Here is a 15,201-nt window from a genome sequence, read left to right as displayed (position 1 = left end):
TGAGCTGTTTTCGCCTGTGGGCGAATGCCTTGAATGTCCTCACATGAAGCTGAAGCCGGGATGTCGCAAAAAGTCCTGTGCCCTGAGAAATGTGGGTATTCCTGCCGATTTGTCAATGTACGTGACATATTCCAGTCGCGATGACAGTTGGCCTTGCATTTTGAGGCAAACATCACGCACACGGTCAATGTAGTCAGATGCAACCTTCAACATCGAGTCTTTGGTGTGCGGATGCTGCAAATCACAGAGTACAATTGACCCACTGACTGGGTGCAAATACCTGAGGTTAAAGCGGCAGTGTGGTGAGTCTACATACAATTGTATGAAGCGAAGTGGCTTCTTGTTAAGCACCTGAAGGATAGGATGCTTCACATCCATCTGTGTTTTGTCCACACGGGTTTGCACGTTGACCACCTCATGCATCCCTAGAGCACTTAACACGCAGCTGTTATCACCACCACTTTGTCGCTCCAGTGGTACCCTATCACGGTACAGCACTGTACCTTTAAAATTTGTACATTTTTGTACCTGCTTGTTTGTACCTCTAAAGAAACATTTCTGCAACCCTTAGTGACAAAAATGTACCTTTATGTCCTGGTACAAAAATGTACTGATTAGAAAGGTACAGTTCTTGTACCGTGATAGGGTACCACTGGAGCGACATGCCATTTTGTACCTTTATGAGGCAAATACATACCTTTAAATTGAGACAAAAGACTTGACAATCATTCAGATTGAGATCAATTTATTTGTAAACAGTTTGTTTACATCATGTAACAAAATCAGTATTTTACATGTAACGATTTTCAGTTCATTTTCATAAACAACTTTTAAATTTCGTTAACCACTTTTGAATTTCTTAAATCACATAACTACAAAATGTGACATTCCAGGTATAAAGCACACAGCATTAACCAAACTCATCTTTAGAACTGTAATATAAATGCAGTAAGAAACAACATGGGACGTGTTAAAATTGTTTAAGAGCTTAAGCACAAAAACTGAACGCATCAGGCCCAATGAGCCGCTCATAAATCAGTCCTAAATGCAAAACACTCAAGCAGTTCAACTCTGGAGGAAAGCGAGTGTGCTTCTCAGGTGTGGTGGGTATGCAATGTTGAAAACAAAATACATACTGAAGGCTGTTATGAAGGCTTCATCAATGCCTGCACACTGGCACACATCTACTCCATCTACTTTGACCACACTGAGTCCTCTTGCTGTGATAGCCATTTTCCAGTCATTGTCAGTCAGTTGTATGGTTGGATGGAGTGTAGCAGGGTACCCCTACATAGAAGAAAAACATGTAAGAGAAGCAATTACAAGTTAACTAGTCCTTTAAAAAAAAAAATGTATTTACAATAATTTATTTGGTGAGTACATATCCATTCTGTAAAATCAGAATATTTTTTTTTTTTTTACGTATGAGAAAACGTTTCTGGGACAAAAAACAAACTAGTAAAATAGTGTGTAAAAAGTGAAAGGTGAAAAGTCAATTAAAATCTGTGCCACACTTTGAACCAGAGTCCTGCACGGGTCTTATTTTGCAAACCCGCACCTGCCCGTACCCGTCGTACTTAAAACCGCATCTGACCCGTTTCCCAACAGTAGCACAAATTACATTCCGCACCCGAGCAGACCCGCTATAAATTGATACCGACGCCCGACCCGCACCCAGAGCAAAATTAGACTGACGCAATTTTTAAAAATGAAAGTAAGCCAGCTTGAGGAATGGGAGTTCTGGGAGGGCGCAAGCATGCATGAATGGGCTCAAATGAAATATACATGCTTATCATCAAATGCAGGCATATTTTTGTAGATGTGTCGCTAATGATTTTTTTTTGGTTTCTTTGCACGTGACGCCATGAAAATGACAATCGCAAAACCCGACCCGTGCTCGACCAGATCCGCACCCGAGTCAGACACAGGACATTATTTTTTACCAATTTCAACCAAATTGTGCGGGTCACCTGTCGGGTACCCGAACCCATGCAGGACTCTGCTTTGAACAGTTTAATTTACATATTACAAATTCCATATATTAGTTATTCTTACAGTTAGCCATATTTTTTTTCTGGATAAATCCATCAAATTTACATTGGAAACTCCCTGTAAGCAGGAGGATTTTATGGGTACAGTTACCCTTTACTCTTTCTATCTCACTAATACGCTTTATGCACAGCTCCACTACTTCCTGAACTTAAGCCAGCTCCTTTATTTCCTGTCTTACATTATTGGACAAACTGATCCAGGTGTGTCTGACCTCAGTACTAGTCACAACAATGGTCAGACACACCTGGCAATCAATTTGTCCAATAATTTGTCAATTTGTCAAATAATGTAAGACAGGAAATAAAGGAGGTGGCTTAGGTTCAGGAAGTAGTGGAGCTGTGCATAAAGTCTATTTAATGAGCAAACAAACAAAATACTAATAACAGCTGAAGACATAAAAAAGGAGGAATTTCATTAGGATTAAATCGGGCCCATCAGTTATCAGAAGAGTCAGTTAATTCCTGAACCCAAGATATCTTTAAATACTCATACATGATGTCAGTATAAGGCAACTCAGATGCCTACCTCTCTCACAGTGATGTAGTGTTCGATCTTTTCTCTGAAGATGGATGGTAAGAGGATAAGCCCAGCCCTAATGTCGATTCCTGCAATGCAGAAAAATATGCTACTTTCACAATCACCTACAATTTTCACATTCACCTACGTAATAAGGTGACTTTAGCTACTTGGTAGATCTTCAGCTAGGGCATCCTGCCTTGCATAAGTGTACTATTTTGCAAGGAGAGATTTTCCCTCAGCAAGTTTCAGCACATTTGGCAAAACAGTGGCAAAGCTCTCTCTGAAGCGATGGCAGAAGCTATGTGTTGAAGGATGGATTCGGTCAACCTCGTCAAAAACCTGTAAAATACATATATGCATTCTGTATGTCACTCAAGTAAGCTTAAATGCCGTCGCCTTAAACAATATCAACTCATAGAATTTTCTGTTTTTGTTTTACTTTTTTTAGTGGTAAAAATTAATAAACCTTCAATTTCACTTTCACCATATCCAAAATCATCACACATTGATTATACTCAATAACTCAATGACATTAACTGTATTTACACAATACTTACCCCAGCAGGTATCCTTAAATATGGGTATTTGTTGAGTACATCCTCCACGGGCACTCCTTCCATAATTTCACGACGTCTCCAGGAGAACGTCCGCGCCATGCAGACTTTGACAGTCAAGATGTCTGGATGTGTCTTCCGACACTCACTTTGCAGCACGTTCACATGGGCCTCAACAGATGTCGAATCCTCACCAACACAAAGTTCCTTTGGCACAAGGACAGAGACAGATACATGCAAAAAGTCTGCACACTTGTTCTATGTACTCTGAATACAAATATACACTGAACTTTATTAACATTAGGCGGTCCGCTTTAGCAGTAGTGAAAACCCTGCGCACACACTAATGAGCGAACAAACACCACGGGGAAAAGGCACACATCAGCTTAGCTCTTAACGTTATGTCACTTAAACAGTCGTCTCAATGCGGCCGTTATTCCGCGTCACCGGCCGGTGTAGCGGTTTAACTGGCGACCTTCACCTTGTGTTCTCTGCCCTCACCTCTGATAAATGTCTGAGTTACGGTACCCACGACTCATACGCCTCCCGTAACATAATGAAATGTGATAAAGTCACCAATTAACACGACCACCACTTGAACCAAAACGCCTGAGCGGCTGGACAGGATCCCAAAACGAAGCCAACACACATCAAACCGAATAGTTAGCTAGCTAACAACTCGCGGATGTTACATCATCCACATTGCATAAAAAGCCTAATTAATGTAGAATATTTACACAAATGGCAGCCAGCGACCATGCAAAATTAGCTAGGATGGACAGTGACTAAATATTACAATTGAATGATGAAACTACCAAACATAACCATCTTTAAGCTACTTAAGCAGCGCCTACAACATGCTGACTCACCCAGATGCCATGCCTCACTTCGACTGGAGGAAAAAAGGGGTGCACTCCCCAACTCTGCAGGGGCTCCGTACGTGAGCGGGAAAAAAACGCAAAGAGTGGAGAGAAAAAAAGGGGCTGCCTACCCAAGTCTGCAGGGACTCAATGAGGGAGTGCATGCAAAGGGAAATAAAAAGATTGACACCAACCCCGTGAAAGTAATACAATATGACGAATGACACACAAACTAATGTTAATGGCAGGTGGAAGTAATTTCACTGTCCTGCATTGACAGTCACTTGACCAAACTCACTTTGAAATAAGAGAAACGAGAAATAACATGCAGCTAGCTCACATTAAGTTACATTGCCTCAGTAAGGCTCGCTAAAGTTAATCACCGACAGTGTTATGGACAGAAATGTTACTTACCCCTAAATTTCCTTGCTTCCTCTTCATTTATAGTCCAGCTTCAGTTATTTTTTTTAATTAGCTCATCTGTGGACAATCTTGATAGAGGAGCAGTGGCCGACATGTCCACAGCCCGCCGTCTCAAGTTCTGTTGCATTGTGGGAATCCACTCCAGTGGCCGAGGATTCTGGGACACCTACCCCTGTTGGTCTTTCGAAGTAATGACAGGAGGGTTAGGTAGCTAGCTAACTGGCTGTCTCGATAGCCATTATCATGCAGTAAAATCGGATTTTGCACTAAAACATGACCAACAATAACCAATCAAAACACTCACCCGAATGAAAATGTCTGGGGTAATGTCTATCGATCTATGTATCTACCAGCTGGTAGAGAGCTACAGACAGCCAGTTAGCCAGCCAGTTGGCTAGCTAGCTGGCTAACTGGCCGTCTCGGTAGCTATTATTATGGAGTAACGTTAAATTCGGATTTTGCGCTAAAGCATGACCAATAGTAAACAATCAAAACACTCACCCGAATGAAAATGTCTGGATGCTGGCAAACTTGATGTCCGGGCGTCTTACAGCTGCTAGCCGAGCCATCCGTCTCCTCTTTGTAAAACAAAAATGATTGTCCGTTGTCGAGCTTTCGTCCCTTATGGTCGTGAGACCGTGCATTGCAGCTGACAACGCACCAGGTCCTTCCCATCACTGCATGAAAAGTGGGATTTTCGGCCCTGTAAACGCCCGGAATCTCACTAATTTTCAGCAGTTAGCGACAATTTACAGGCTGTGAACGTGGCGTTCGTCTGTGCCGAAAATTATAAGACGTCTGCTGAGCTCGCGGTCGCGGAGTGCGAACGGTTCTAATTAGCATATGAATAGCAGCGAAACCACGCCTGGCCAGAGAATGTGTGGCCTGAAAACACGAAAAATCACTTGTGATTGCTTGGCAGATCTGTCACTATTGGTCACCCTGGGTCATTATAAATGTAAACCCCACCCCTATGTGTGTGTGTGTGTGTGTGTATATATATATATATATATACATATACCTTGTACCTTTTGCTATCAGCCATGAATTTGTACCTTAGAAATTAAACAAAGGTCAAGAGTTACTACCTCAAGGACCATTTCTGTACCTTACAGGGTACTTTTTGGATAAATGTACCTGTTAGGTACAAAAATGATCACCCTATTTCTCTGTGTGCAGACACAGCTTGCAGGCCATAACGTGACCACATCAGGTGAGTGTTCTTATTTTTTGCCCTGATATTGCAGGCAAAATGCACCGTCATTCCTGCCACTTTGTCCCTCTTGAGGAAGCCAAGATATAGGGGGAAGTCCTGCTTCTGCCCAAATCTGGTGATGGAAGGAACCAGCTTCAGCACTTCATCTGTGCGATTGGTGTGGTCAATAGCCCGTTGCAGAAGGGTTAGCACAAAGGGTAGATCCAGTTCGAGAACCTCAAACTTGTCAGTCCTCGCCAGACACTGCTTCATCATGCTGTGCCTCTTCAAGTCATCATCAGTCAAAGCCTGAAGTTGTTCCCGAAAGTTTTCGCCAACTTCATTCAGTGCCTCTGTGGCAATCTTGGCATATCCATGGCTATTTAACAGCTTATTGTCAATCCTGTCAGTGTTTGCGGGCATTGCCGTTAGATTGAGGTAGTATCCCCCATCTATGTGTGCCATGACAAACCCGCAGCAGTTTTGGAGAGCCTCTAATCCTCTTGTGGAGTACTTGTCTCTGTCCACATGTTTCCTCACCATTTGGTTTTAGTTTGCTGTAGAAAACACAATGTTTTCCCCAGCCTGTGACAGCACCAGAGCAATGAATCACACCTGCAGTGTTGTCATCACTACGCCATTGTGTAAGGACTGTAATTTCACCCTGAAAGACACAAATAAAGAGAAACCTTAAAAAAAAATGTTTTTACCTTTCAGATGTTGCTGTGGGAGGCTCTGATGCAGAAATGAAAGAGTTTTTTTTGTTTTTTTTTAAAGTTTATGTAAGTTTTTAGAGAAATGTTGTAATATTGCAACATTGGTCTTAGTTGGGAGCAAAATTTCTGTATTTGCACTCACGTTAGCACACCCTGACCCAGCACAACCACAGCGGTCAGCCCAATTGCTGTGTTGAGCGCACATGGACAATGATCCTGGAAGACGTTCACACAAGCAGGCAGCACATTCACATGGCAGGAAAGTCAAGGTGAGGGGCTGAAGTGTTGATAAGACACATTTCTATAAAGTCTCTCAAACCTGTTTCCTGCAATTGTGGCTATTTCATTTTTTTTGCACATGATGGGAAAACGCTGGCCAAAGGGAGAAGATAACCCAAACTGTGTCTCTTGTTTTAAAGAAATCTGGGTATCTTTCAGTGGAAATTGGTAAGAACTGAGAGTGATGAGGAAGTCCTGAAGCCAAACTATATTTTTATGAGGTACTTCCTAAATTTCAGCGCCCTTTCCTAACTCTGTCAATTAGCCACACTGTCCACAAAACAACATGATACCTGTTGCTAAATTGGAACAGTCACATATGACTGTAGAAGAAGCACTTGCAGTTTGTCTCAAATACAAACGTACAGGTTGCAGTTTTCCCATTAATAAACTCTTAAGCTCCTCAAACTCAGGGAGACCATCTGTTAAAACTTCAGCTTTCGCTCATGATGTTGATTTTGGTAGTCTGGTTTCAATTGCAATGGATTTTGCAGACAATTAACATCACCCCCTTCATCTGTTTGAGAGAGAATGTTAACCGGCATTGCCAGATATATGATGATTGTTGCACTTGTACAATCATTTCGCCCTCTGTACAATTACTTAAGCCAAAAATACATATTATAACATGGCGAGTTGGTTAAACTTACATTAGTAGTTGTTTTTACTCGACCCTGTCTAGCTTTAATTTATTTTCTGAAGTAATCCTGGTAGCAAAATGTGGATTCTGGATCTCACATGACTGCTCTTCATCCAATCACACTTGGTGTATGCTCTGACGATGAATGCTAACGTTAGCTGTTAAGTAGGAGGCAAGACTAGCTGTAGTAGGGCTTTAAATATATGGCACCATAAATAAATAGCGTCATACATTTGCTGCCTACGGTATTGTTTTCAAGTATTTTCCTCTGTAATAGTGTCCATGACCAAACCCAAAGTTAATGTCCTCTAGATAATCCTTTCATTCATCATTGCATCTTAAACAATCCTTAATTTTGCACTGTAAGTGTTACATTTCCTTTCAACACAGCTGGCCCTTGAATGGAAAAGAGAAAAGTATTTGTGACCTAAACAAAGCCCTTTGAAAGGATTCATTTGCCTCCGCACCAGGCTTTATACTCGTTTGCATTTCCGTCGCTCTGATGTTCTACAATCCCTGTCATGGTTAATGGGCCACATACGTAATAATGCAAACAGCATAGAGAAAGCTATTATAACGTACATTGAATAATAGATGCTCACTGTAATGAGCACAACAAAACTAGCTCTAGCTAGTTTCATAAAGCCATTCATTAAGAATTCTCACCTCAAAGGGAATCACATTTTTAATCTAAATAAAGTGCAGGAAAAGAAAAAAAGAAAATGGGTTTAAAGAAGAGAGGTATGTTTAAGAATCTCTGCGCACTGCGATGATTACCTGTTTACAATAAATGTGTCCAAGGCTAACACTGCACAGTCATCCTTTTTACTGTGAAGACAAAGTCAGCAGTTCTTTGGTAAGTTATGAGAGTGAAAATAAAGGAAAATAAAAAATTCCAGATCAATAATTCCTCTCTTTGCCTTACAAGCTGTGGTTAAATTAAATATACTTGACGAATTCTGACATCACTCTACGAATGACACCCGAGCCCCCGTGAGATACGAGCTGCGGCTCCAACCATGGTAAATGGACTGCGTGGATGGCTCAATAAGTGGTGTGCAAAATGGTGAAGTGGATGCAGAAGAGAATGTTCTGTTTCGCTGGGGGCTCATTATGCTGTGTGGCTGTAAGCGGTGTATTTATGAGTTGGCATCCGGCGGAGTTCACACAGAGGTCAGCGTTGTAGATGGCTAGTTTTCTTCGAGCCTTATGCTCACTCGGGTCTCAAAAAGAAAAAAAGAAAAGAAAAAAAAAAACCTTCTGTGCTTTAGCTGTGCAATAATGTGCTGGAAGCATGTAAGAGTCAGAGAGACACTGAGATGGAGTGAGGTACAGAATGACAGAGAGAGAGGATGCAGGATGCAAAGCACACAAACACACTTAAACTAACACTTAGACGACTTTATTAATTCTTTTGGGAGGTTCAAACATAGCAGAGAATAATTAACATTTTTTTTCATTAGGTTTAATTGTCTGCTTAATTATGCTTAATTATGAGTGACATAATTATTACTTTTTTTGCTGAAGAAAATGTAACATTGTGATCATTCTCAAGTGGAGATGCCTTTTTTGGAACTGATACCATTTGCTAGTCCTATGAGAATAACTATAATTGAATAAATCAGTATGTATACTGTATGTGTGCTGCTCTGTCCTTGCTTGCAATATCTTCAAAGGTGGTTAAACGTTTTTAAACCCATAGGAAAAATTTGGTTTTGACCCTTTGAGCTTGCTGTAGCTGCTGTATGTCATGAGCGCAGAGATTATGTAAAGTATATATATTAAACAGATTGTCTGGAAATATAGTTTTATCTGAGTTGGGATGCAAACTTTTGTTACCTTTGTAATGGGAATCCCCACAAAGTGTTTGCATCAAGCTAACAGGCTAAGCGCTTATTATATAAAATTGATTGTGGAATCTAAGAATGCATAGTGTAGCATTTCCCTATTAATAGCATGCAATTGATGTCGTATTGGTTCCATAATAAGGGTTTAAACAAACTAAAAAATGAAGTTAGTTTTGGCTAACGCTACCAAAAAGCTAAGGTAACAACAACCAAGACAGTGTGAAATGCTAATATCTCTCCAACAAGAACTTCTTCAATTAGTTACTTGATTAAACAGAGATTGTGATGAAGTTGTTGATTCCTCATTGTTCATGTAGGTTTGCTCTCAGGTAGCGTAATTTTGCATTGATTGATTTAATGTTCACAAGTACAGACCTACTTTGGTTGGTACTCTTTGAAAGTACAGAGTTCGATACCCAACAGTATTCTAAAGCAAGTTCTGCAGTAACAATGAGCATCTTTTTTTTCTAGGTAAAAACTGAAAGAATAGATTGAATTTAAAAAAATACAAAAACTTACTGTAAAGCAAATTAAACCATGTGACTTCTAAATTGTAAAACCGTAAATCTTTCTAATCATACCCAAGCGTAATCTTATTACTATTGGTGTTAGAGCATTCTTATGATATCTGGATCACAACATGAAGCTTAGAACCTTTTATCGCTCTGTAATTAATGTGCAGACTTCAAATGATTAGTGATGCCGACGAGGACACAGTGCTGCAGAGTGTGAATTCTCTCCACTCTTTTTATTTTCGTGTGCAGAAAAGCTCATCTGAGCCCACATTAATTCCTTGCTTAAATTAAGGAAATACTCAAAGCCTTAGTTGCCTGATGAATTATGGTTTAATTTTCCATCGACTTCTTCCCAGGAGAGGTAAATGAGCCAAAATCTCTCCTTTTTTCCGGTCTCTCGTCATAATGTGATGGTAGATTTTAGCACCTTTCCCCAATGTTGTGTGGACAATTACTATTCAGTAATAATGCCATTGAAACAAGTGATTCTTATTTAGGGCTGCTCTCAGAACTGTCATATTTTGGACCTAGTTCAGTGAAATGCATTGTTTTTCATTTTTTGAAACATGCCTGCTCGTTTGTCTTCTCACACTGACTATGATCCCTTATCAATTGACTCTTTGGTCCCGTCTCTCTGTCTGAGCCGCTCTGCTCGCCTGCTCTTCTGTTTTGTTCCGCCATCTGTACACACTGAAAATCAAAGCAACCCTCTCTCTCTGTCCATCGTTTTCTGTCATGTTCTCTTTTTCGTTCATTCCGCTCAGTTGTTAGACATGTGAACAGCATAGGCCAAAAAAATAATGGAAGTCGACGGCAACATTCTATGTGTCACATTTTGTCCGCTGGTAGTTTCATGTGAGAAACCTAAACAAAACAACTACACTTAAAATCCTGAATCGCTTGTTTGAAGAAAAGCTGCAACATGGACAGATGTACAACATTCATGTGCTCAATTTTATCTGATAGCAGCCCTACAGGAAGTTAGGCTCTTATCTCCAAAATCCTCGCTGGGGAAATGTTCTGCCATCAAAGTGCTGACACGGAGGGAGCAGACAGGGCAGGTCCATCAAAGCGGTGGCTAAGCCAGCTCACTTTAATAGGTACTTATCTTTTTGGGGTAAAGTGGAAGGTAAGCCAAGAAGAACTCGCTTCAGTCTGCTTTAAAAACTGCATCATGTAGGAATTCTGTATAAACATTTAGGAATTCTTTGTTATATAATTCAAGTTAAGTTGTGTACATACATTATCCTAAATGTTTCCATGTTCAAACCCAGAAAATTGACTCATTCAAAGTTATGGTGAGCAATACGAAACAAGGGAGAGTGAACTGGACCAAATTTATGGTAAATACATTTTTAAAAATGTGTGCCCTCGTCACATCAGACAGCTTTTCATCATCAGTGATTGTTGTTAAATGGTGTTCACCACCACCAAAACAAGTTTGATCGCAGGACCACTTGTCTTTATTTGCCACGAACAGCCACATTACTACATGACAACATTAACCATGATCTCACGCTAGCCAGCAACAGCACTTACCAGAGACTGCAATTGTCTTTCGCCTTACCACTCTCTATAATGTCCCCATGACAAAGTACTTTATCCATCCAGCTCAGGGCACCTGTCACATTACAGTACTGTGACATAAACACCCTACAGTGGAGGTCGCCTCCACAGATCTCTGCTGCAATCAGGCTGATAAACAGGAGTGAAGATAAATCCACTTTTTAATCCCAAAAGCCACTTCTGAGCTCTCCTCCCGTCACTAAACAGCTCCAGATCAGAGCAGCTCTATCTCCTGATTCCTCAGGTCGGGCTTAGCTCCTGAAACTCTATCCAGCTTTAAGGACCATCCACAAAACACTCTGCAAAGGTCTTGTGGTTTGTTTTGATAAAGAGCCCCCTAGCAGCAGCATATTGGCATTTTTTGAGCGGACTGAAAGAAAATTGTCTCAGATGGTATCCAAATGGTTAACATTTTACAAACTTGTATGTCTATCTATCTATCATGACCACTCAGCAGAAATGACCAACTCTAAGCCCAGTAGTAAATCATTTATCTACTTAACAAGATCACCACTGCACGCCAGTGTTCTCCAATTTACGGCACAGACATCGTTTTTTAAGTACCGTGCTGGTATAATTCTTCAAGCATGTACCTGTGGTTGCCTTGTTTTCCCATAAAAAAGCGTTTTATCACACCTTTCAATCAATCAAGTTTAGCAATAATACATGCTTATTGATATGGGTTACAAATGTGCTTCATTTACATTATTGTATTGATCGAGCGGTATAAAGCACCTCCTGGCTCCACGTCCATTGGGCTTTGCCCTGCCGGGCTTTAATATGTGTTTCAGTCCTCCGACAAGCATTGCAAATACACTTAGCACTTTGGTGTGAGCATGAGTAAAGAGTTAGGCTTGACAGCGCACTAATGGAATTCTCCCATGAGTCTTTAGAAGCCTTTCATATGTCTTAATGAGAAAACGCAGAAGGACTGCATAGTGTGTGTGTGGATGTGTGTGTGTGTGTGTCTGTGAACATGCCATGTCTTCTGAATTTGTGTGTAGTTGTGAAGGCATAGATACTTGTTTCATGCGCGGGGGCTAATGCTGCATTAGCTGCTAAGCCTCTTAGCCCCTTCCAAGCTAGGCCCTCACTGTCTGAGGTTAACGTTTGTTGTTGCGACCCGTCACCACAATTATCCCCAATCTTGTCAGTCCTGCCCTCCCACTGCTCCCCTAACCACCTCCCCTGACTAAAATACTTGAGCTAAATTACGTAGCGCACACCCCACTGCACACATATTTCCTTTATTTATCATTCAGGGACCAGCTTACTGTTATTGATCTGCTCCATGTTAATTGAGGTAAGGGGTCTTTTTCTACCAATTCCTCTATCGATCTGAAATGCCATCAGTCAGAGGCTTAATTAAGCAGCTAATAGAGGGAAATGCTATTGATTCCTTTGTGTCATGGCATTTGTGTGTGTGTGTGTGTGTGTTTTGTCATGTGCAGGTGTGGAACAACTCTTCTTGCCGAATATTATTTGATATTCAACTCAAACAATGCCACTTGCAGATCGGTAGTGTGTAACGGCTAATTAGTGGTCTGTTGATTAAGCAATAAGAATGTCATTATTTTAAAGTGAGCGAGTGAACTTAATGGAAACATGACTGACACGGAAGCGAGCAGCAACCAGGCACAGCTTTGGGTGAACCCATCTGTGGACAGATGGATCATCGGCACAGGATCTATTTATCATAGTAGACTATTCTCACACACACTACTTATACACTTGCTACAGTCTGTAAAATACCATTAATCATTTGGTGTGCTGTATCATATTATTACTGCACTCTATTTTTTCTGTACTCCACAATACATTTGACGTGAGCCTGTGTTGCTTTACTTGGTACGCCTGATGCTAGACTTGCTGTAACAAGACTGAAGCTAAAGAAGGAAATAATGCATGCAGTTGTTGCTCTCTGCTGAATTCAGATGATAATACAGAGACGCGACTGGCAAGAACAAGCAGTCCGGAAGGATGTCATTAATGTACGGAGGAGAGAGGGCTCTTAATTGTGTTTTTCACCAGACAATGCTGCATCTTTTTTGGTACGCTATGCCGAGTCATAATTGACAATTTTCTTGCCAACAAGAGTAAGTCAGTAAGTAAGATAAACATAATTTAAATTATATGGTATTAAATAGTATATTATATTTTTCAAACCCAAATAACAAAGTGCTTTGCATCACAATATAAATTAAAATAATCAATGTGCATTTCTGTGGTTATTATTTTGCATGTGTTCTGCACAGCATATGGAATAGGACTGCTGGATGAATGTATATATATATATATATATATATATATATATATATATATATATATATATATAAAGTGTTTCCCCTACCATTCTGTTGGCGGGGCGCTAATGCGGGCCCCCAGACCCGGGCTGGGCTGCTCCGCCGCTCCGCTACAGGTGCGGCTGGTCTGGACTTCTCCCACCACGTCAGAGCAAATGTGCAAACAAGCGTTATTTGGATAAAGTGGCGGCACAACGGAGAACTAAACGGCTACTTTCTCACGCGAAAAAGTTTTAAAACCTGATGTTACCGGCGCTATAGTGGAATTTAAAACAGAGTTACGCCGGTTTTAAGTTAGCCATAGCGAGGGGAGGTTCGCTTCCTGTTTATAAAATACATTTTATCCTTATGGTTTTCTTTATATTTAAAGGACAACAGGTGTTTTATTTTTGGGAAAATGACCAGAAGTGCGTTACTTACTACGGCTGGCTTTGGTAGCGCCGAATTAATCGGAACAAAACTTTAAACAGCTGTTATTATTATGTTTATTATTATTATTATGTTATGCAAGCCAGCTTGTATGATCCTTGCAAGATAGCAAGTCAGCTGGCCTTGTATTGATGGCTAAATTTTTTAATATATATATATATATATATATATATATATATATATATATATATATATATGTAAATATATATAAATATATATATGTATTATATATAAATATATATATGTATTATATATAAATATTTTATTTTATTTTTTAATTCAGGAATGTTCAGGAATGAAATGGATGCAGTGGACTGTCAGCCACTCTCGGGGGTAGAAGACACTTTATGTTAACACTCATTGATGAAAATAAACACAATGTTGTTGTTTAAGCTCATTTATATGTCTATTCATTGATTCAGTCGTATGCCAAAATCCATTCAAATTAAAAAATGTTGCTTCTCGTGTCAAATATTGATATGCGATTAATTGAGATTAACTAATTACAAAGCCTCTACTTAATTATTATTTTCTTAAAATAACTCTCAGGGCTTTCTTAGTGCGAGTATCCCAAGATCCCTTATTTAACTGACTTCCATTCACAAACATAATATATCAAATATATATAAACATAAAATATGTGGAATCATTGACTATTAATCATTTGTTATAATGTGAGAATGGCAGGCAAAGTGATACTCTTATGAATACATAACAAGATTTGCTTTCTTTTGGCTCATGGTCCACCACAAAGTTTCACATTCTGGCCCTCCAAGGGCATCGACTGTCCATAAGTGATAACGGGTATAAAGAAATACATGCACATTGTGTTTCAATCACGTATTAGTCTTTCTGCATTTTAAGCTTTGAGACACCCGTCAGTTAGTTTCAGATAATGGATGCCGTGATGCTAAAGGGAATGAGTGATTACAGCGATGTATCTTGACTTCAACTGCCATCAACTAAATTGACAAATACAGCACGTTTGATATGCCAAGATGTCACCTAAATATCTCCCAAAGGTTAGGTTAACCGTCTTAACCTCAGGAAAATGTCACGAAGCTCTGCTCTGTTCTAAATTAGAGTCCTTAATGGGGGAAAGGCTGCATCCAGAAGAGACAGTAATCTTTTTATGGAGGAAGTTGTATGTCAAGCATGTCATTCGATGACCGACACAACACCACCAAACATCCCTTTTGTGCTGTTATTGAAAGACCACAAAAGTCAACTGCTTGGATTTATAAATGACATTAAGTATTAAATCTCAGTAGGAGAAAAAAATTTAGTTGTTACAATTTGAACG

The 15,201-nt window shown here is 40.0% G+C and overlaps 1 long non-coding RNA gene across 1 annotated transcript; it reads right to left on the bottom strand.

The window, feature by feature from the left end:
* Positions 1–728: 728 nt before the first annotated feature.
* Positions 729–2,850, bottom strand: LOC115578479 (uncharacterized). Its single transcript, XR_003983462.1, has 3 exons — positions 2,739–2,850; positions 2,578–2,657; positions 729–1,287 (listed from the first exon to the last, which is right to left on the bottom strand). It is a non-coding gene; the product is annotated as an uncharacterized LOC115578479 (long non-coding RNA).
* Positions 2,851–15,201: the final 12,351 nt, after the last annotated feature.

This window comes from Sparus aurata, chromosome 3 (assembly GCF_900880675.1).
Source record: "Sparus aurata chromosome 3, fSpaAur1.1, whole genome shotgun sequence".
NCBI classification, from domain to species: Eukaryota; Metazoa; Chordata; class Actinopteri; order Spariformes; family Sparidae; genus Sparus; species Sparus aurata.
This window is presented reverse-complemented; position numbering and strand designations above follow the sequence as displayed.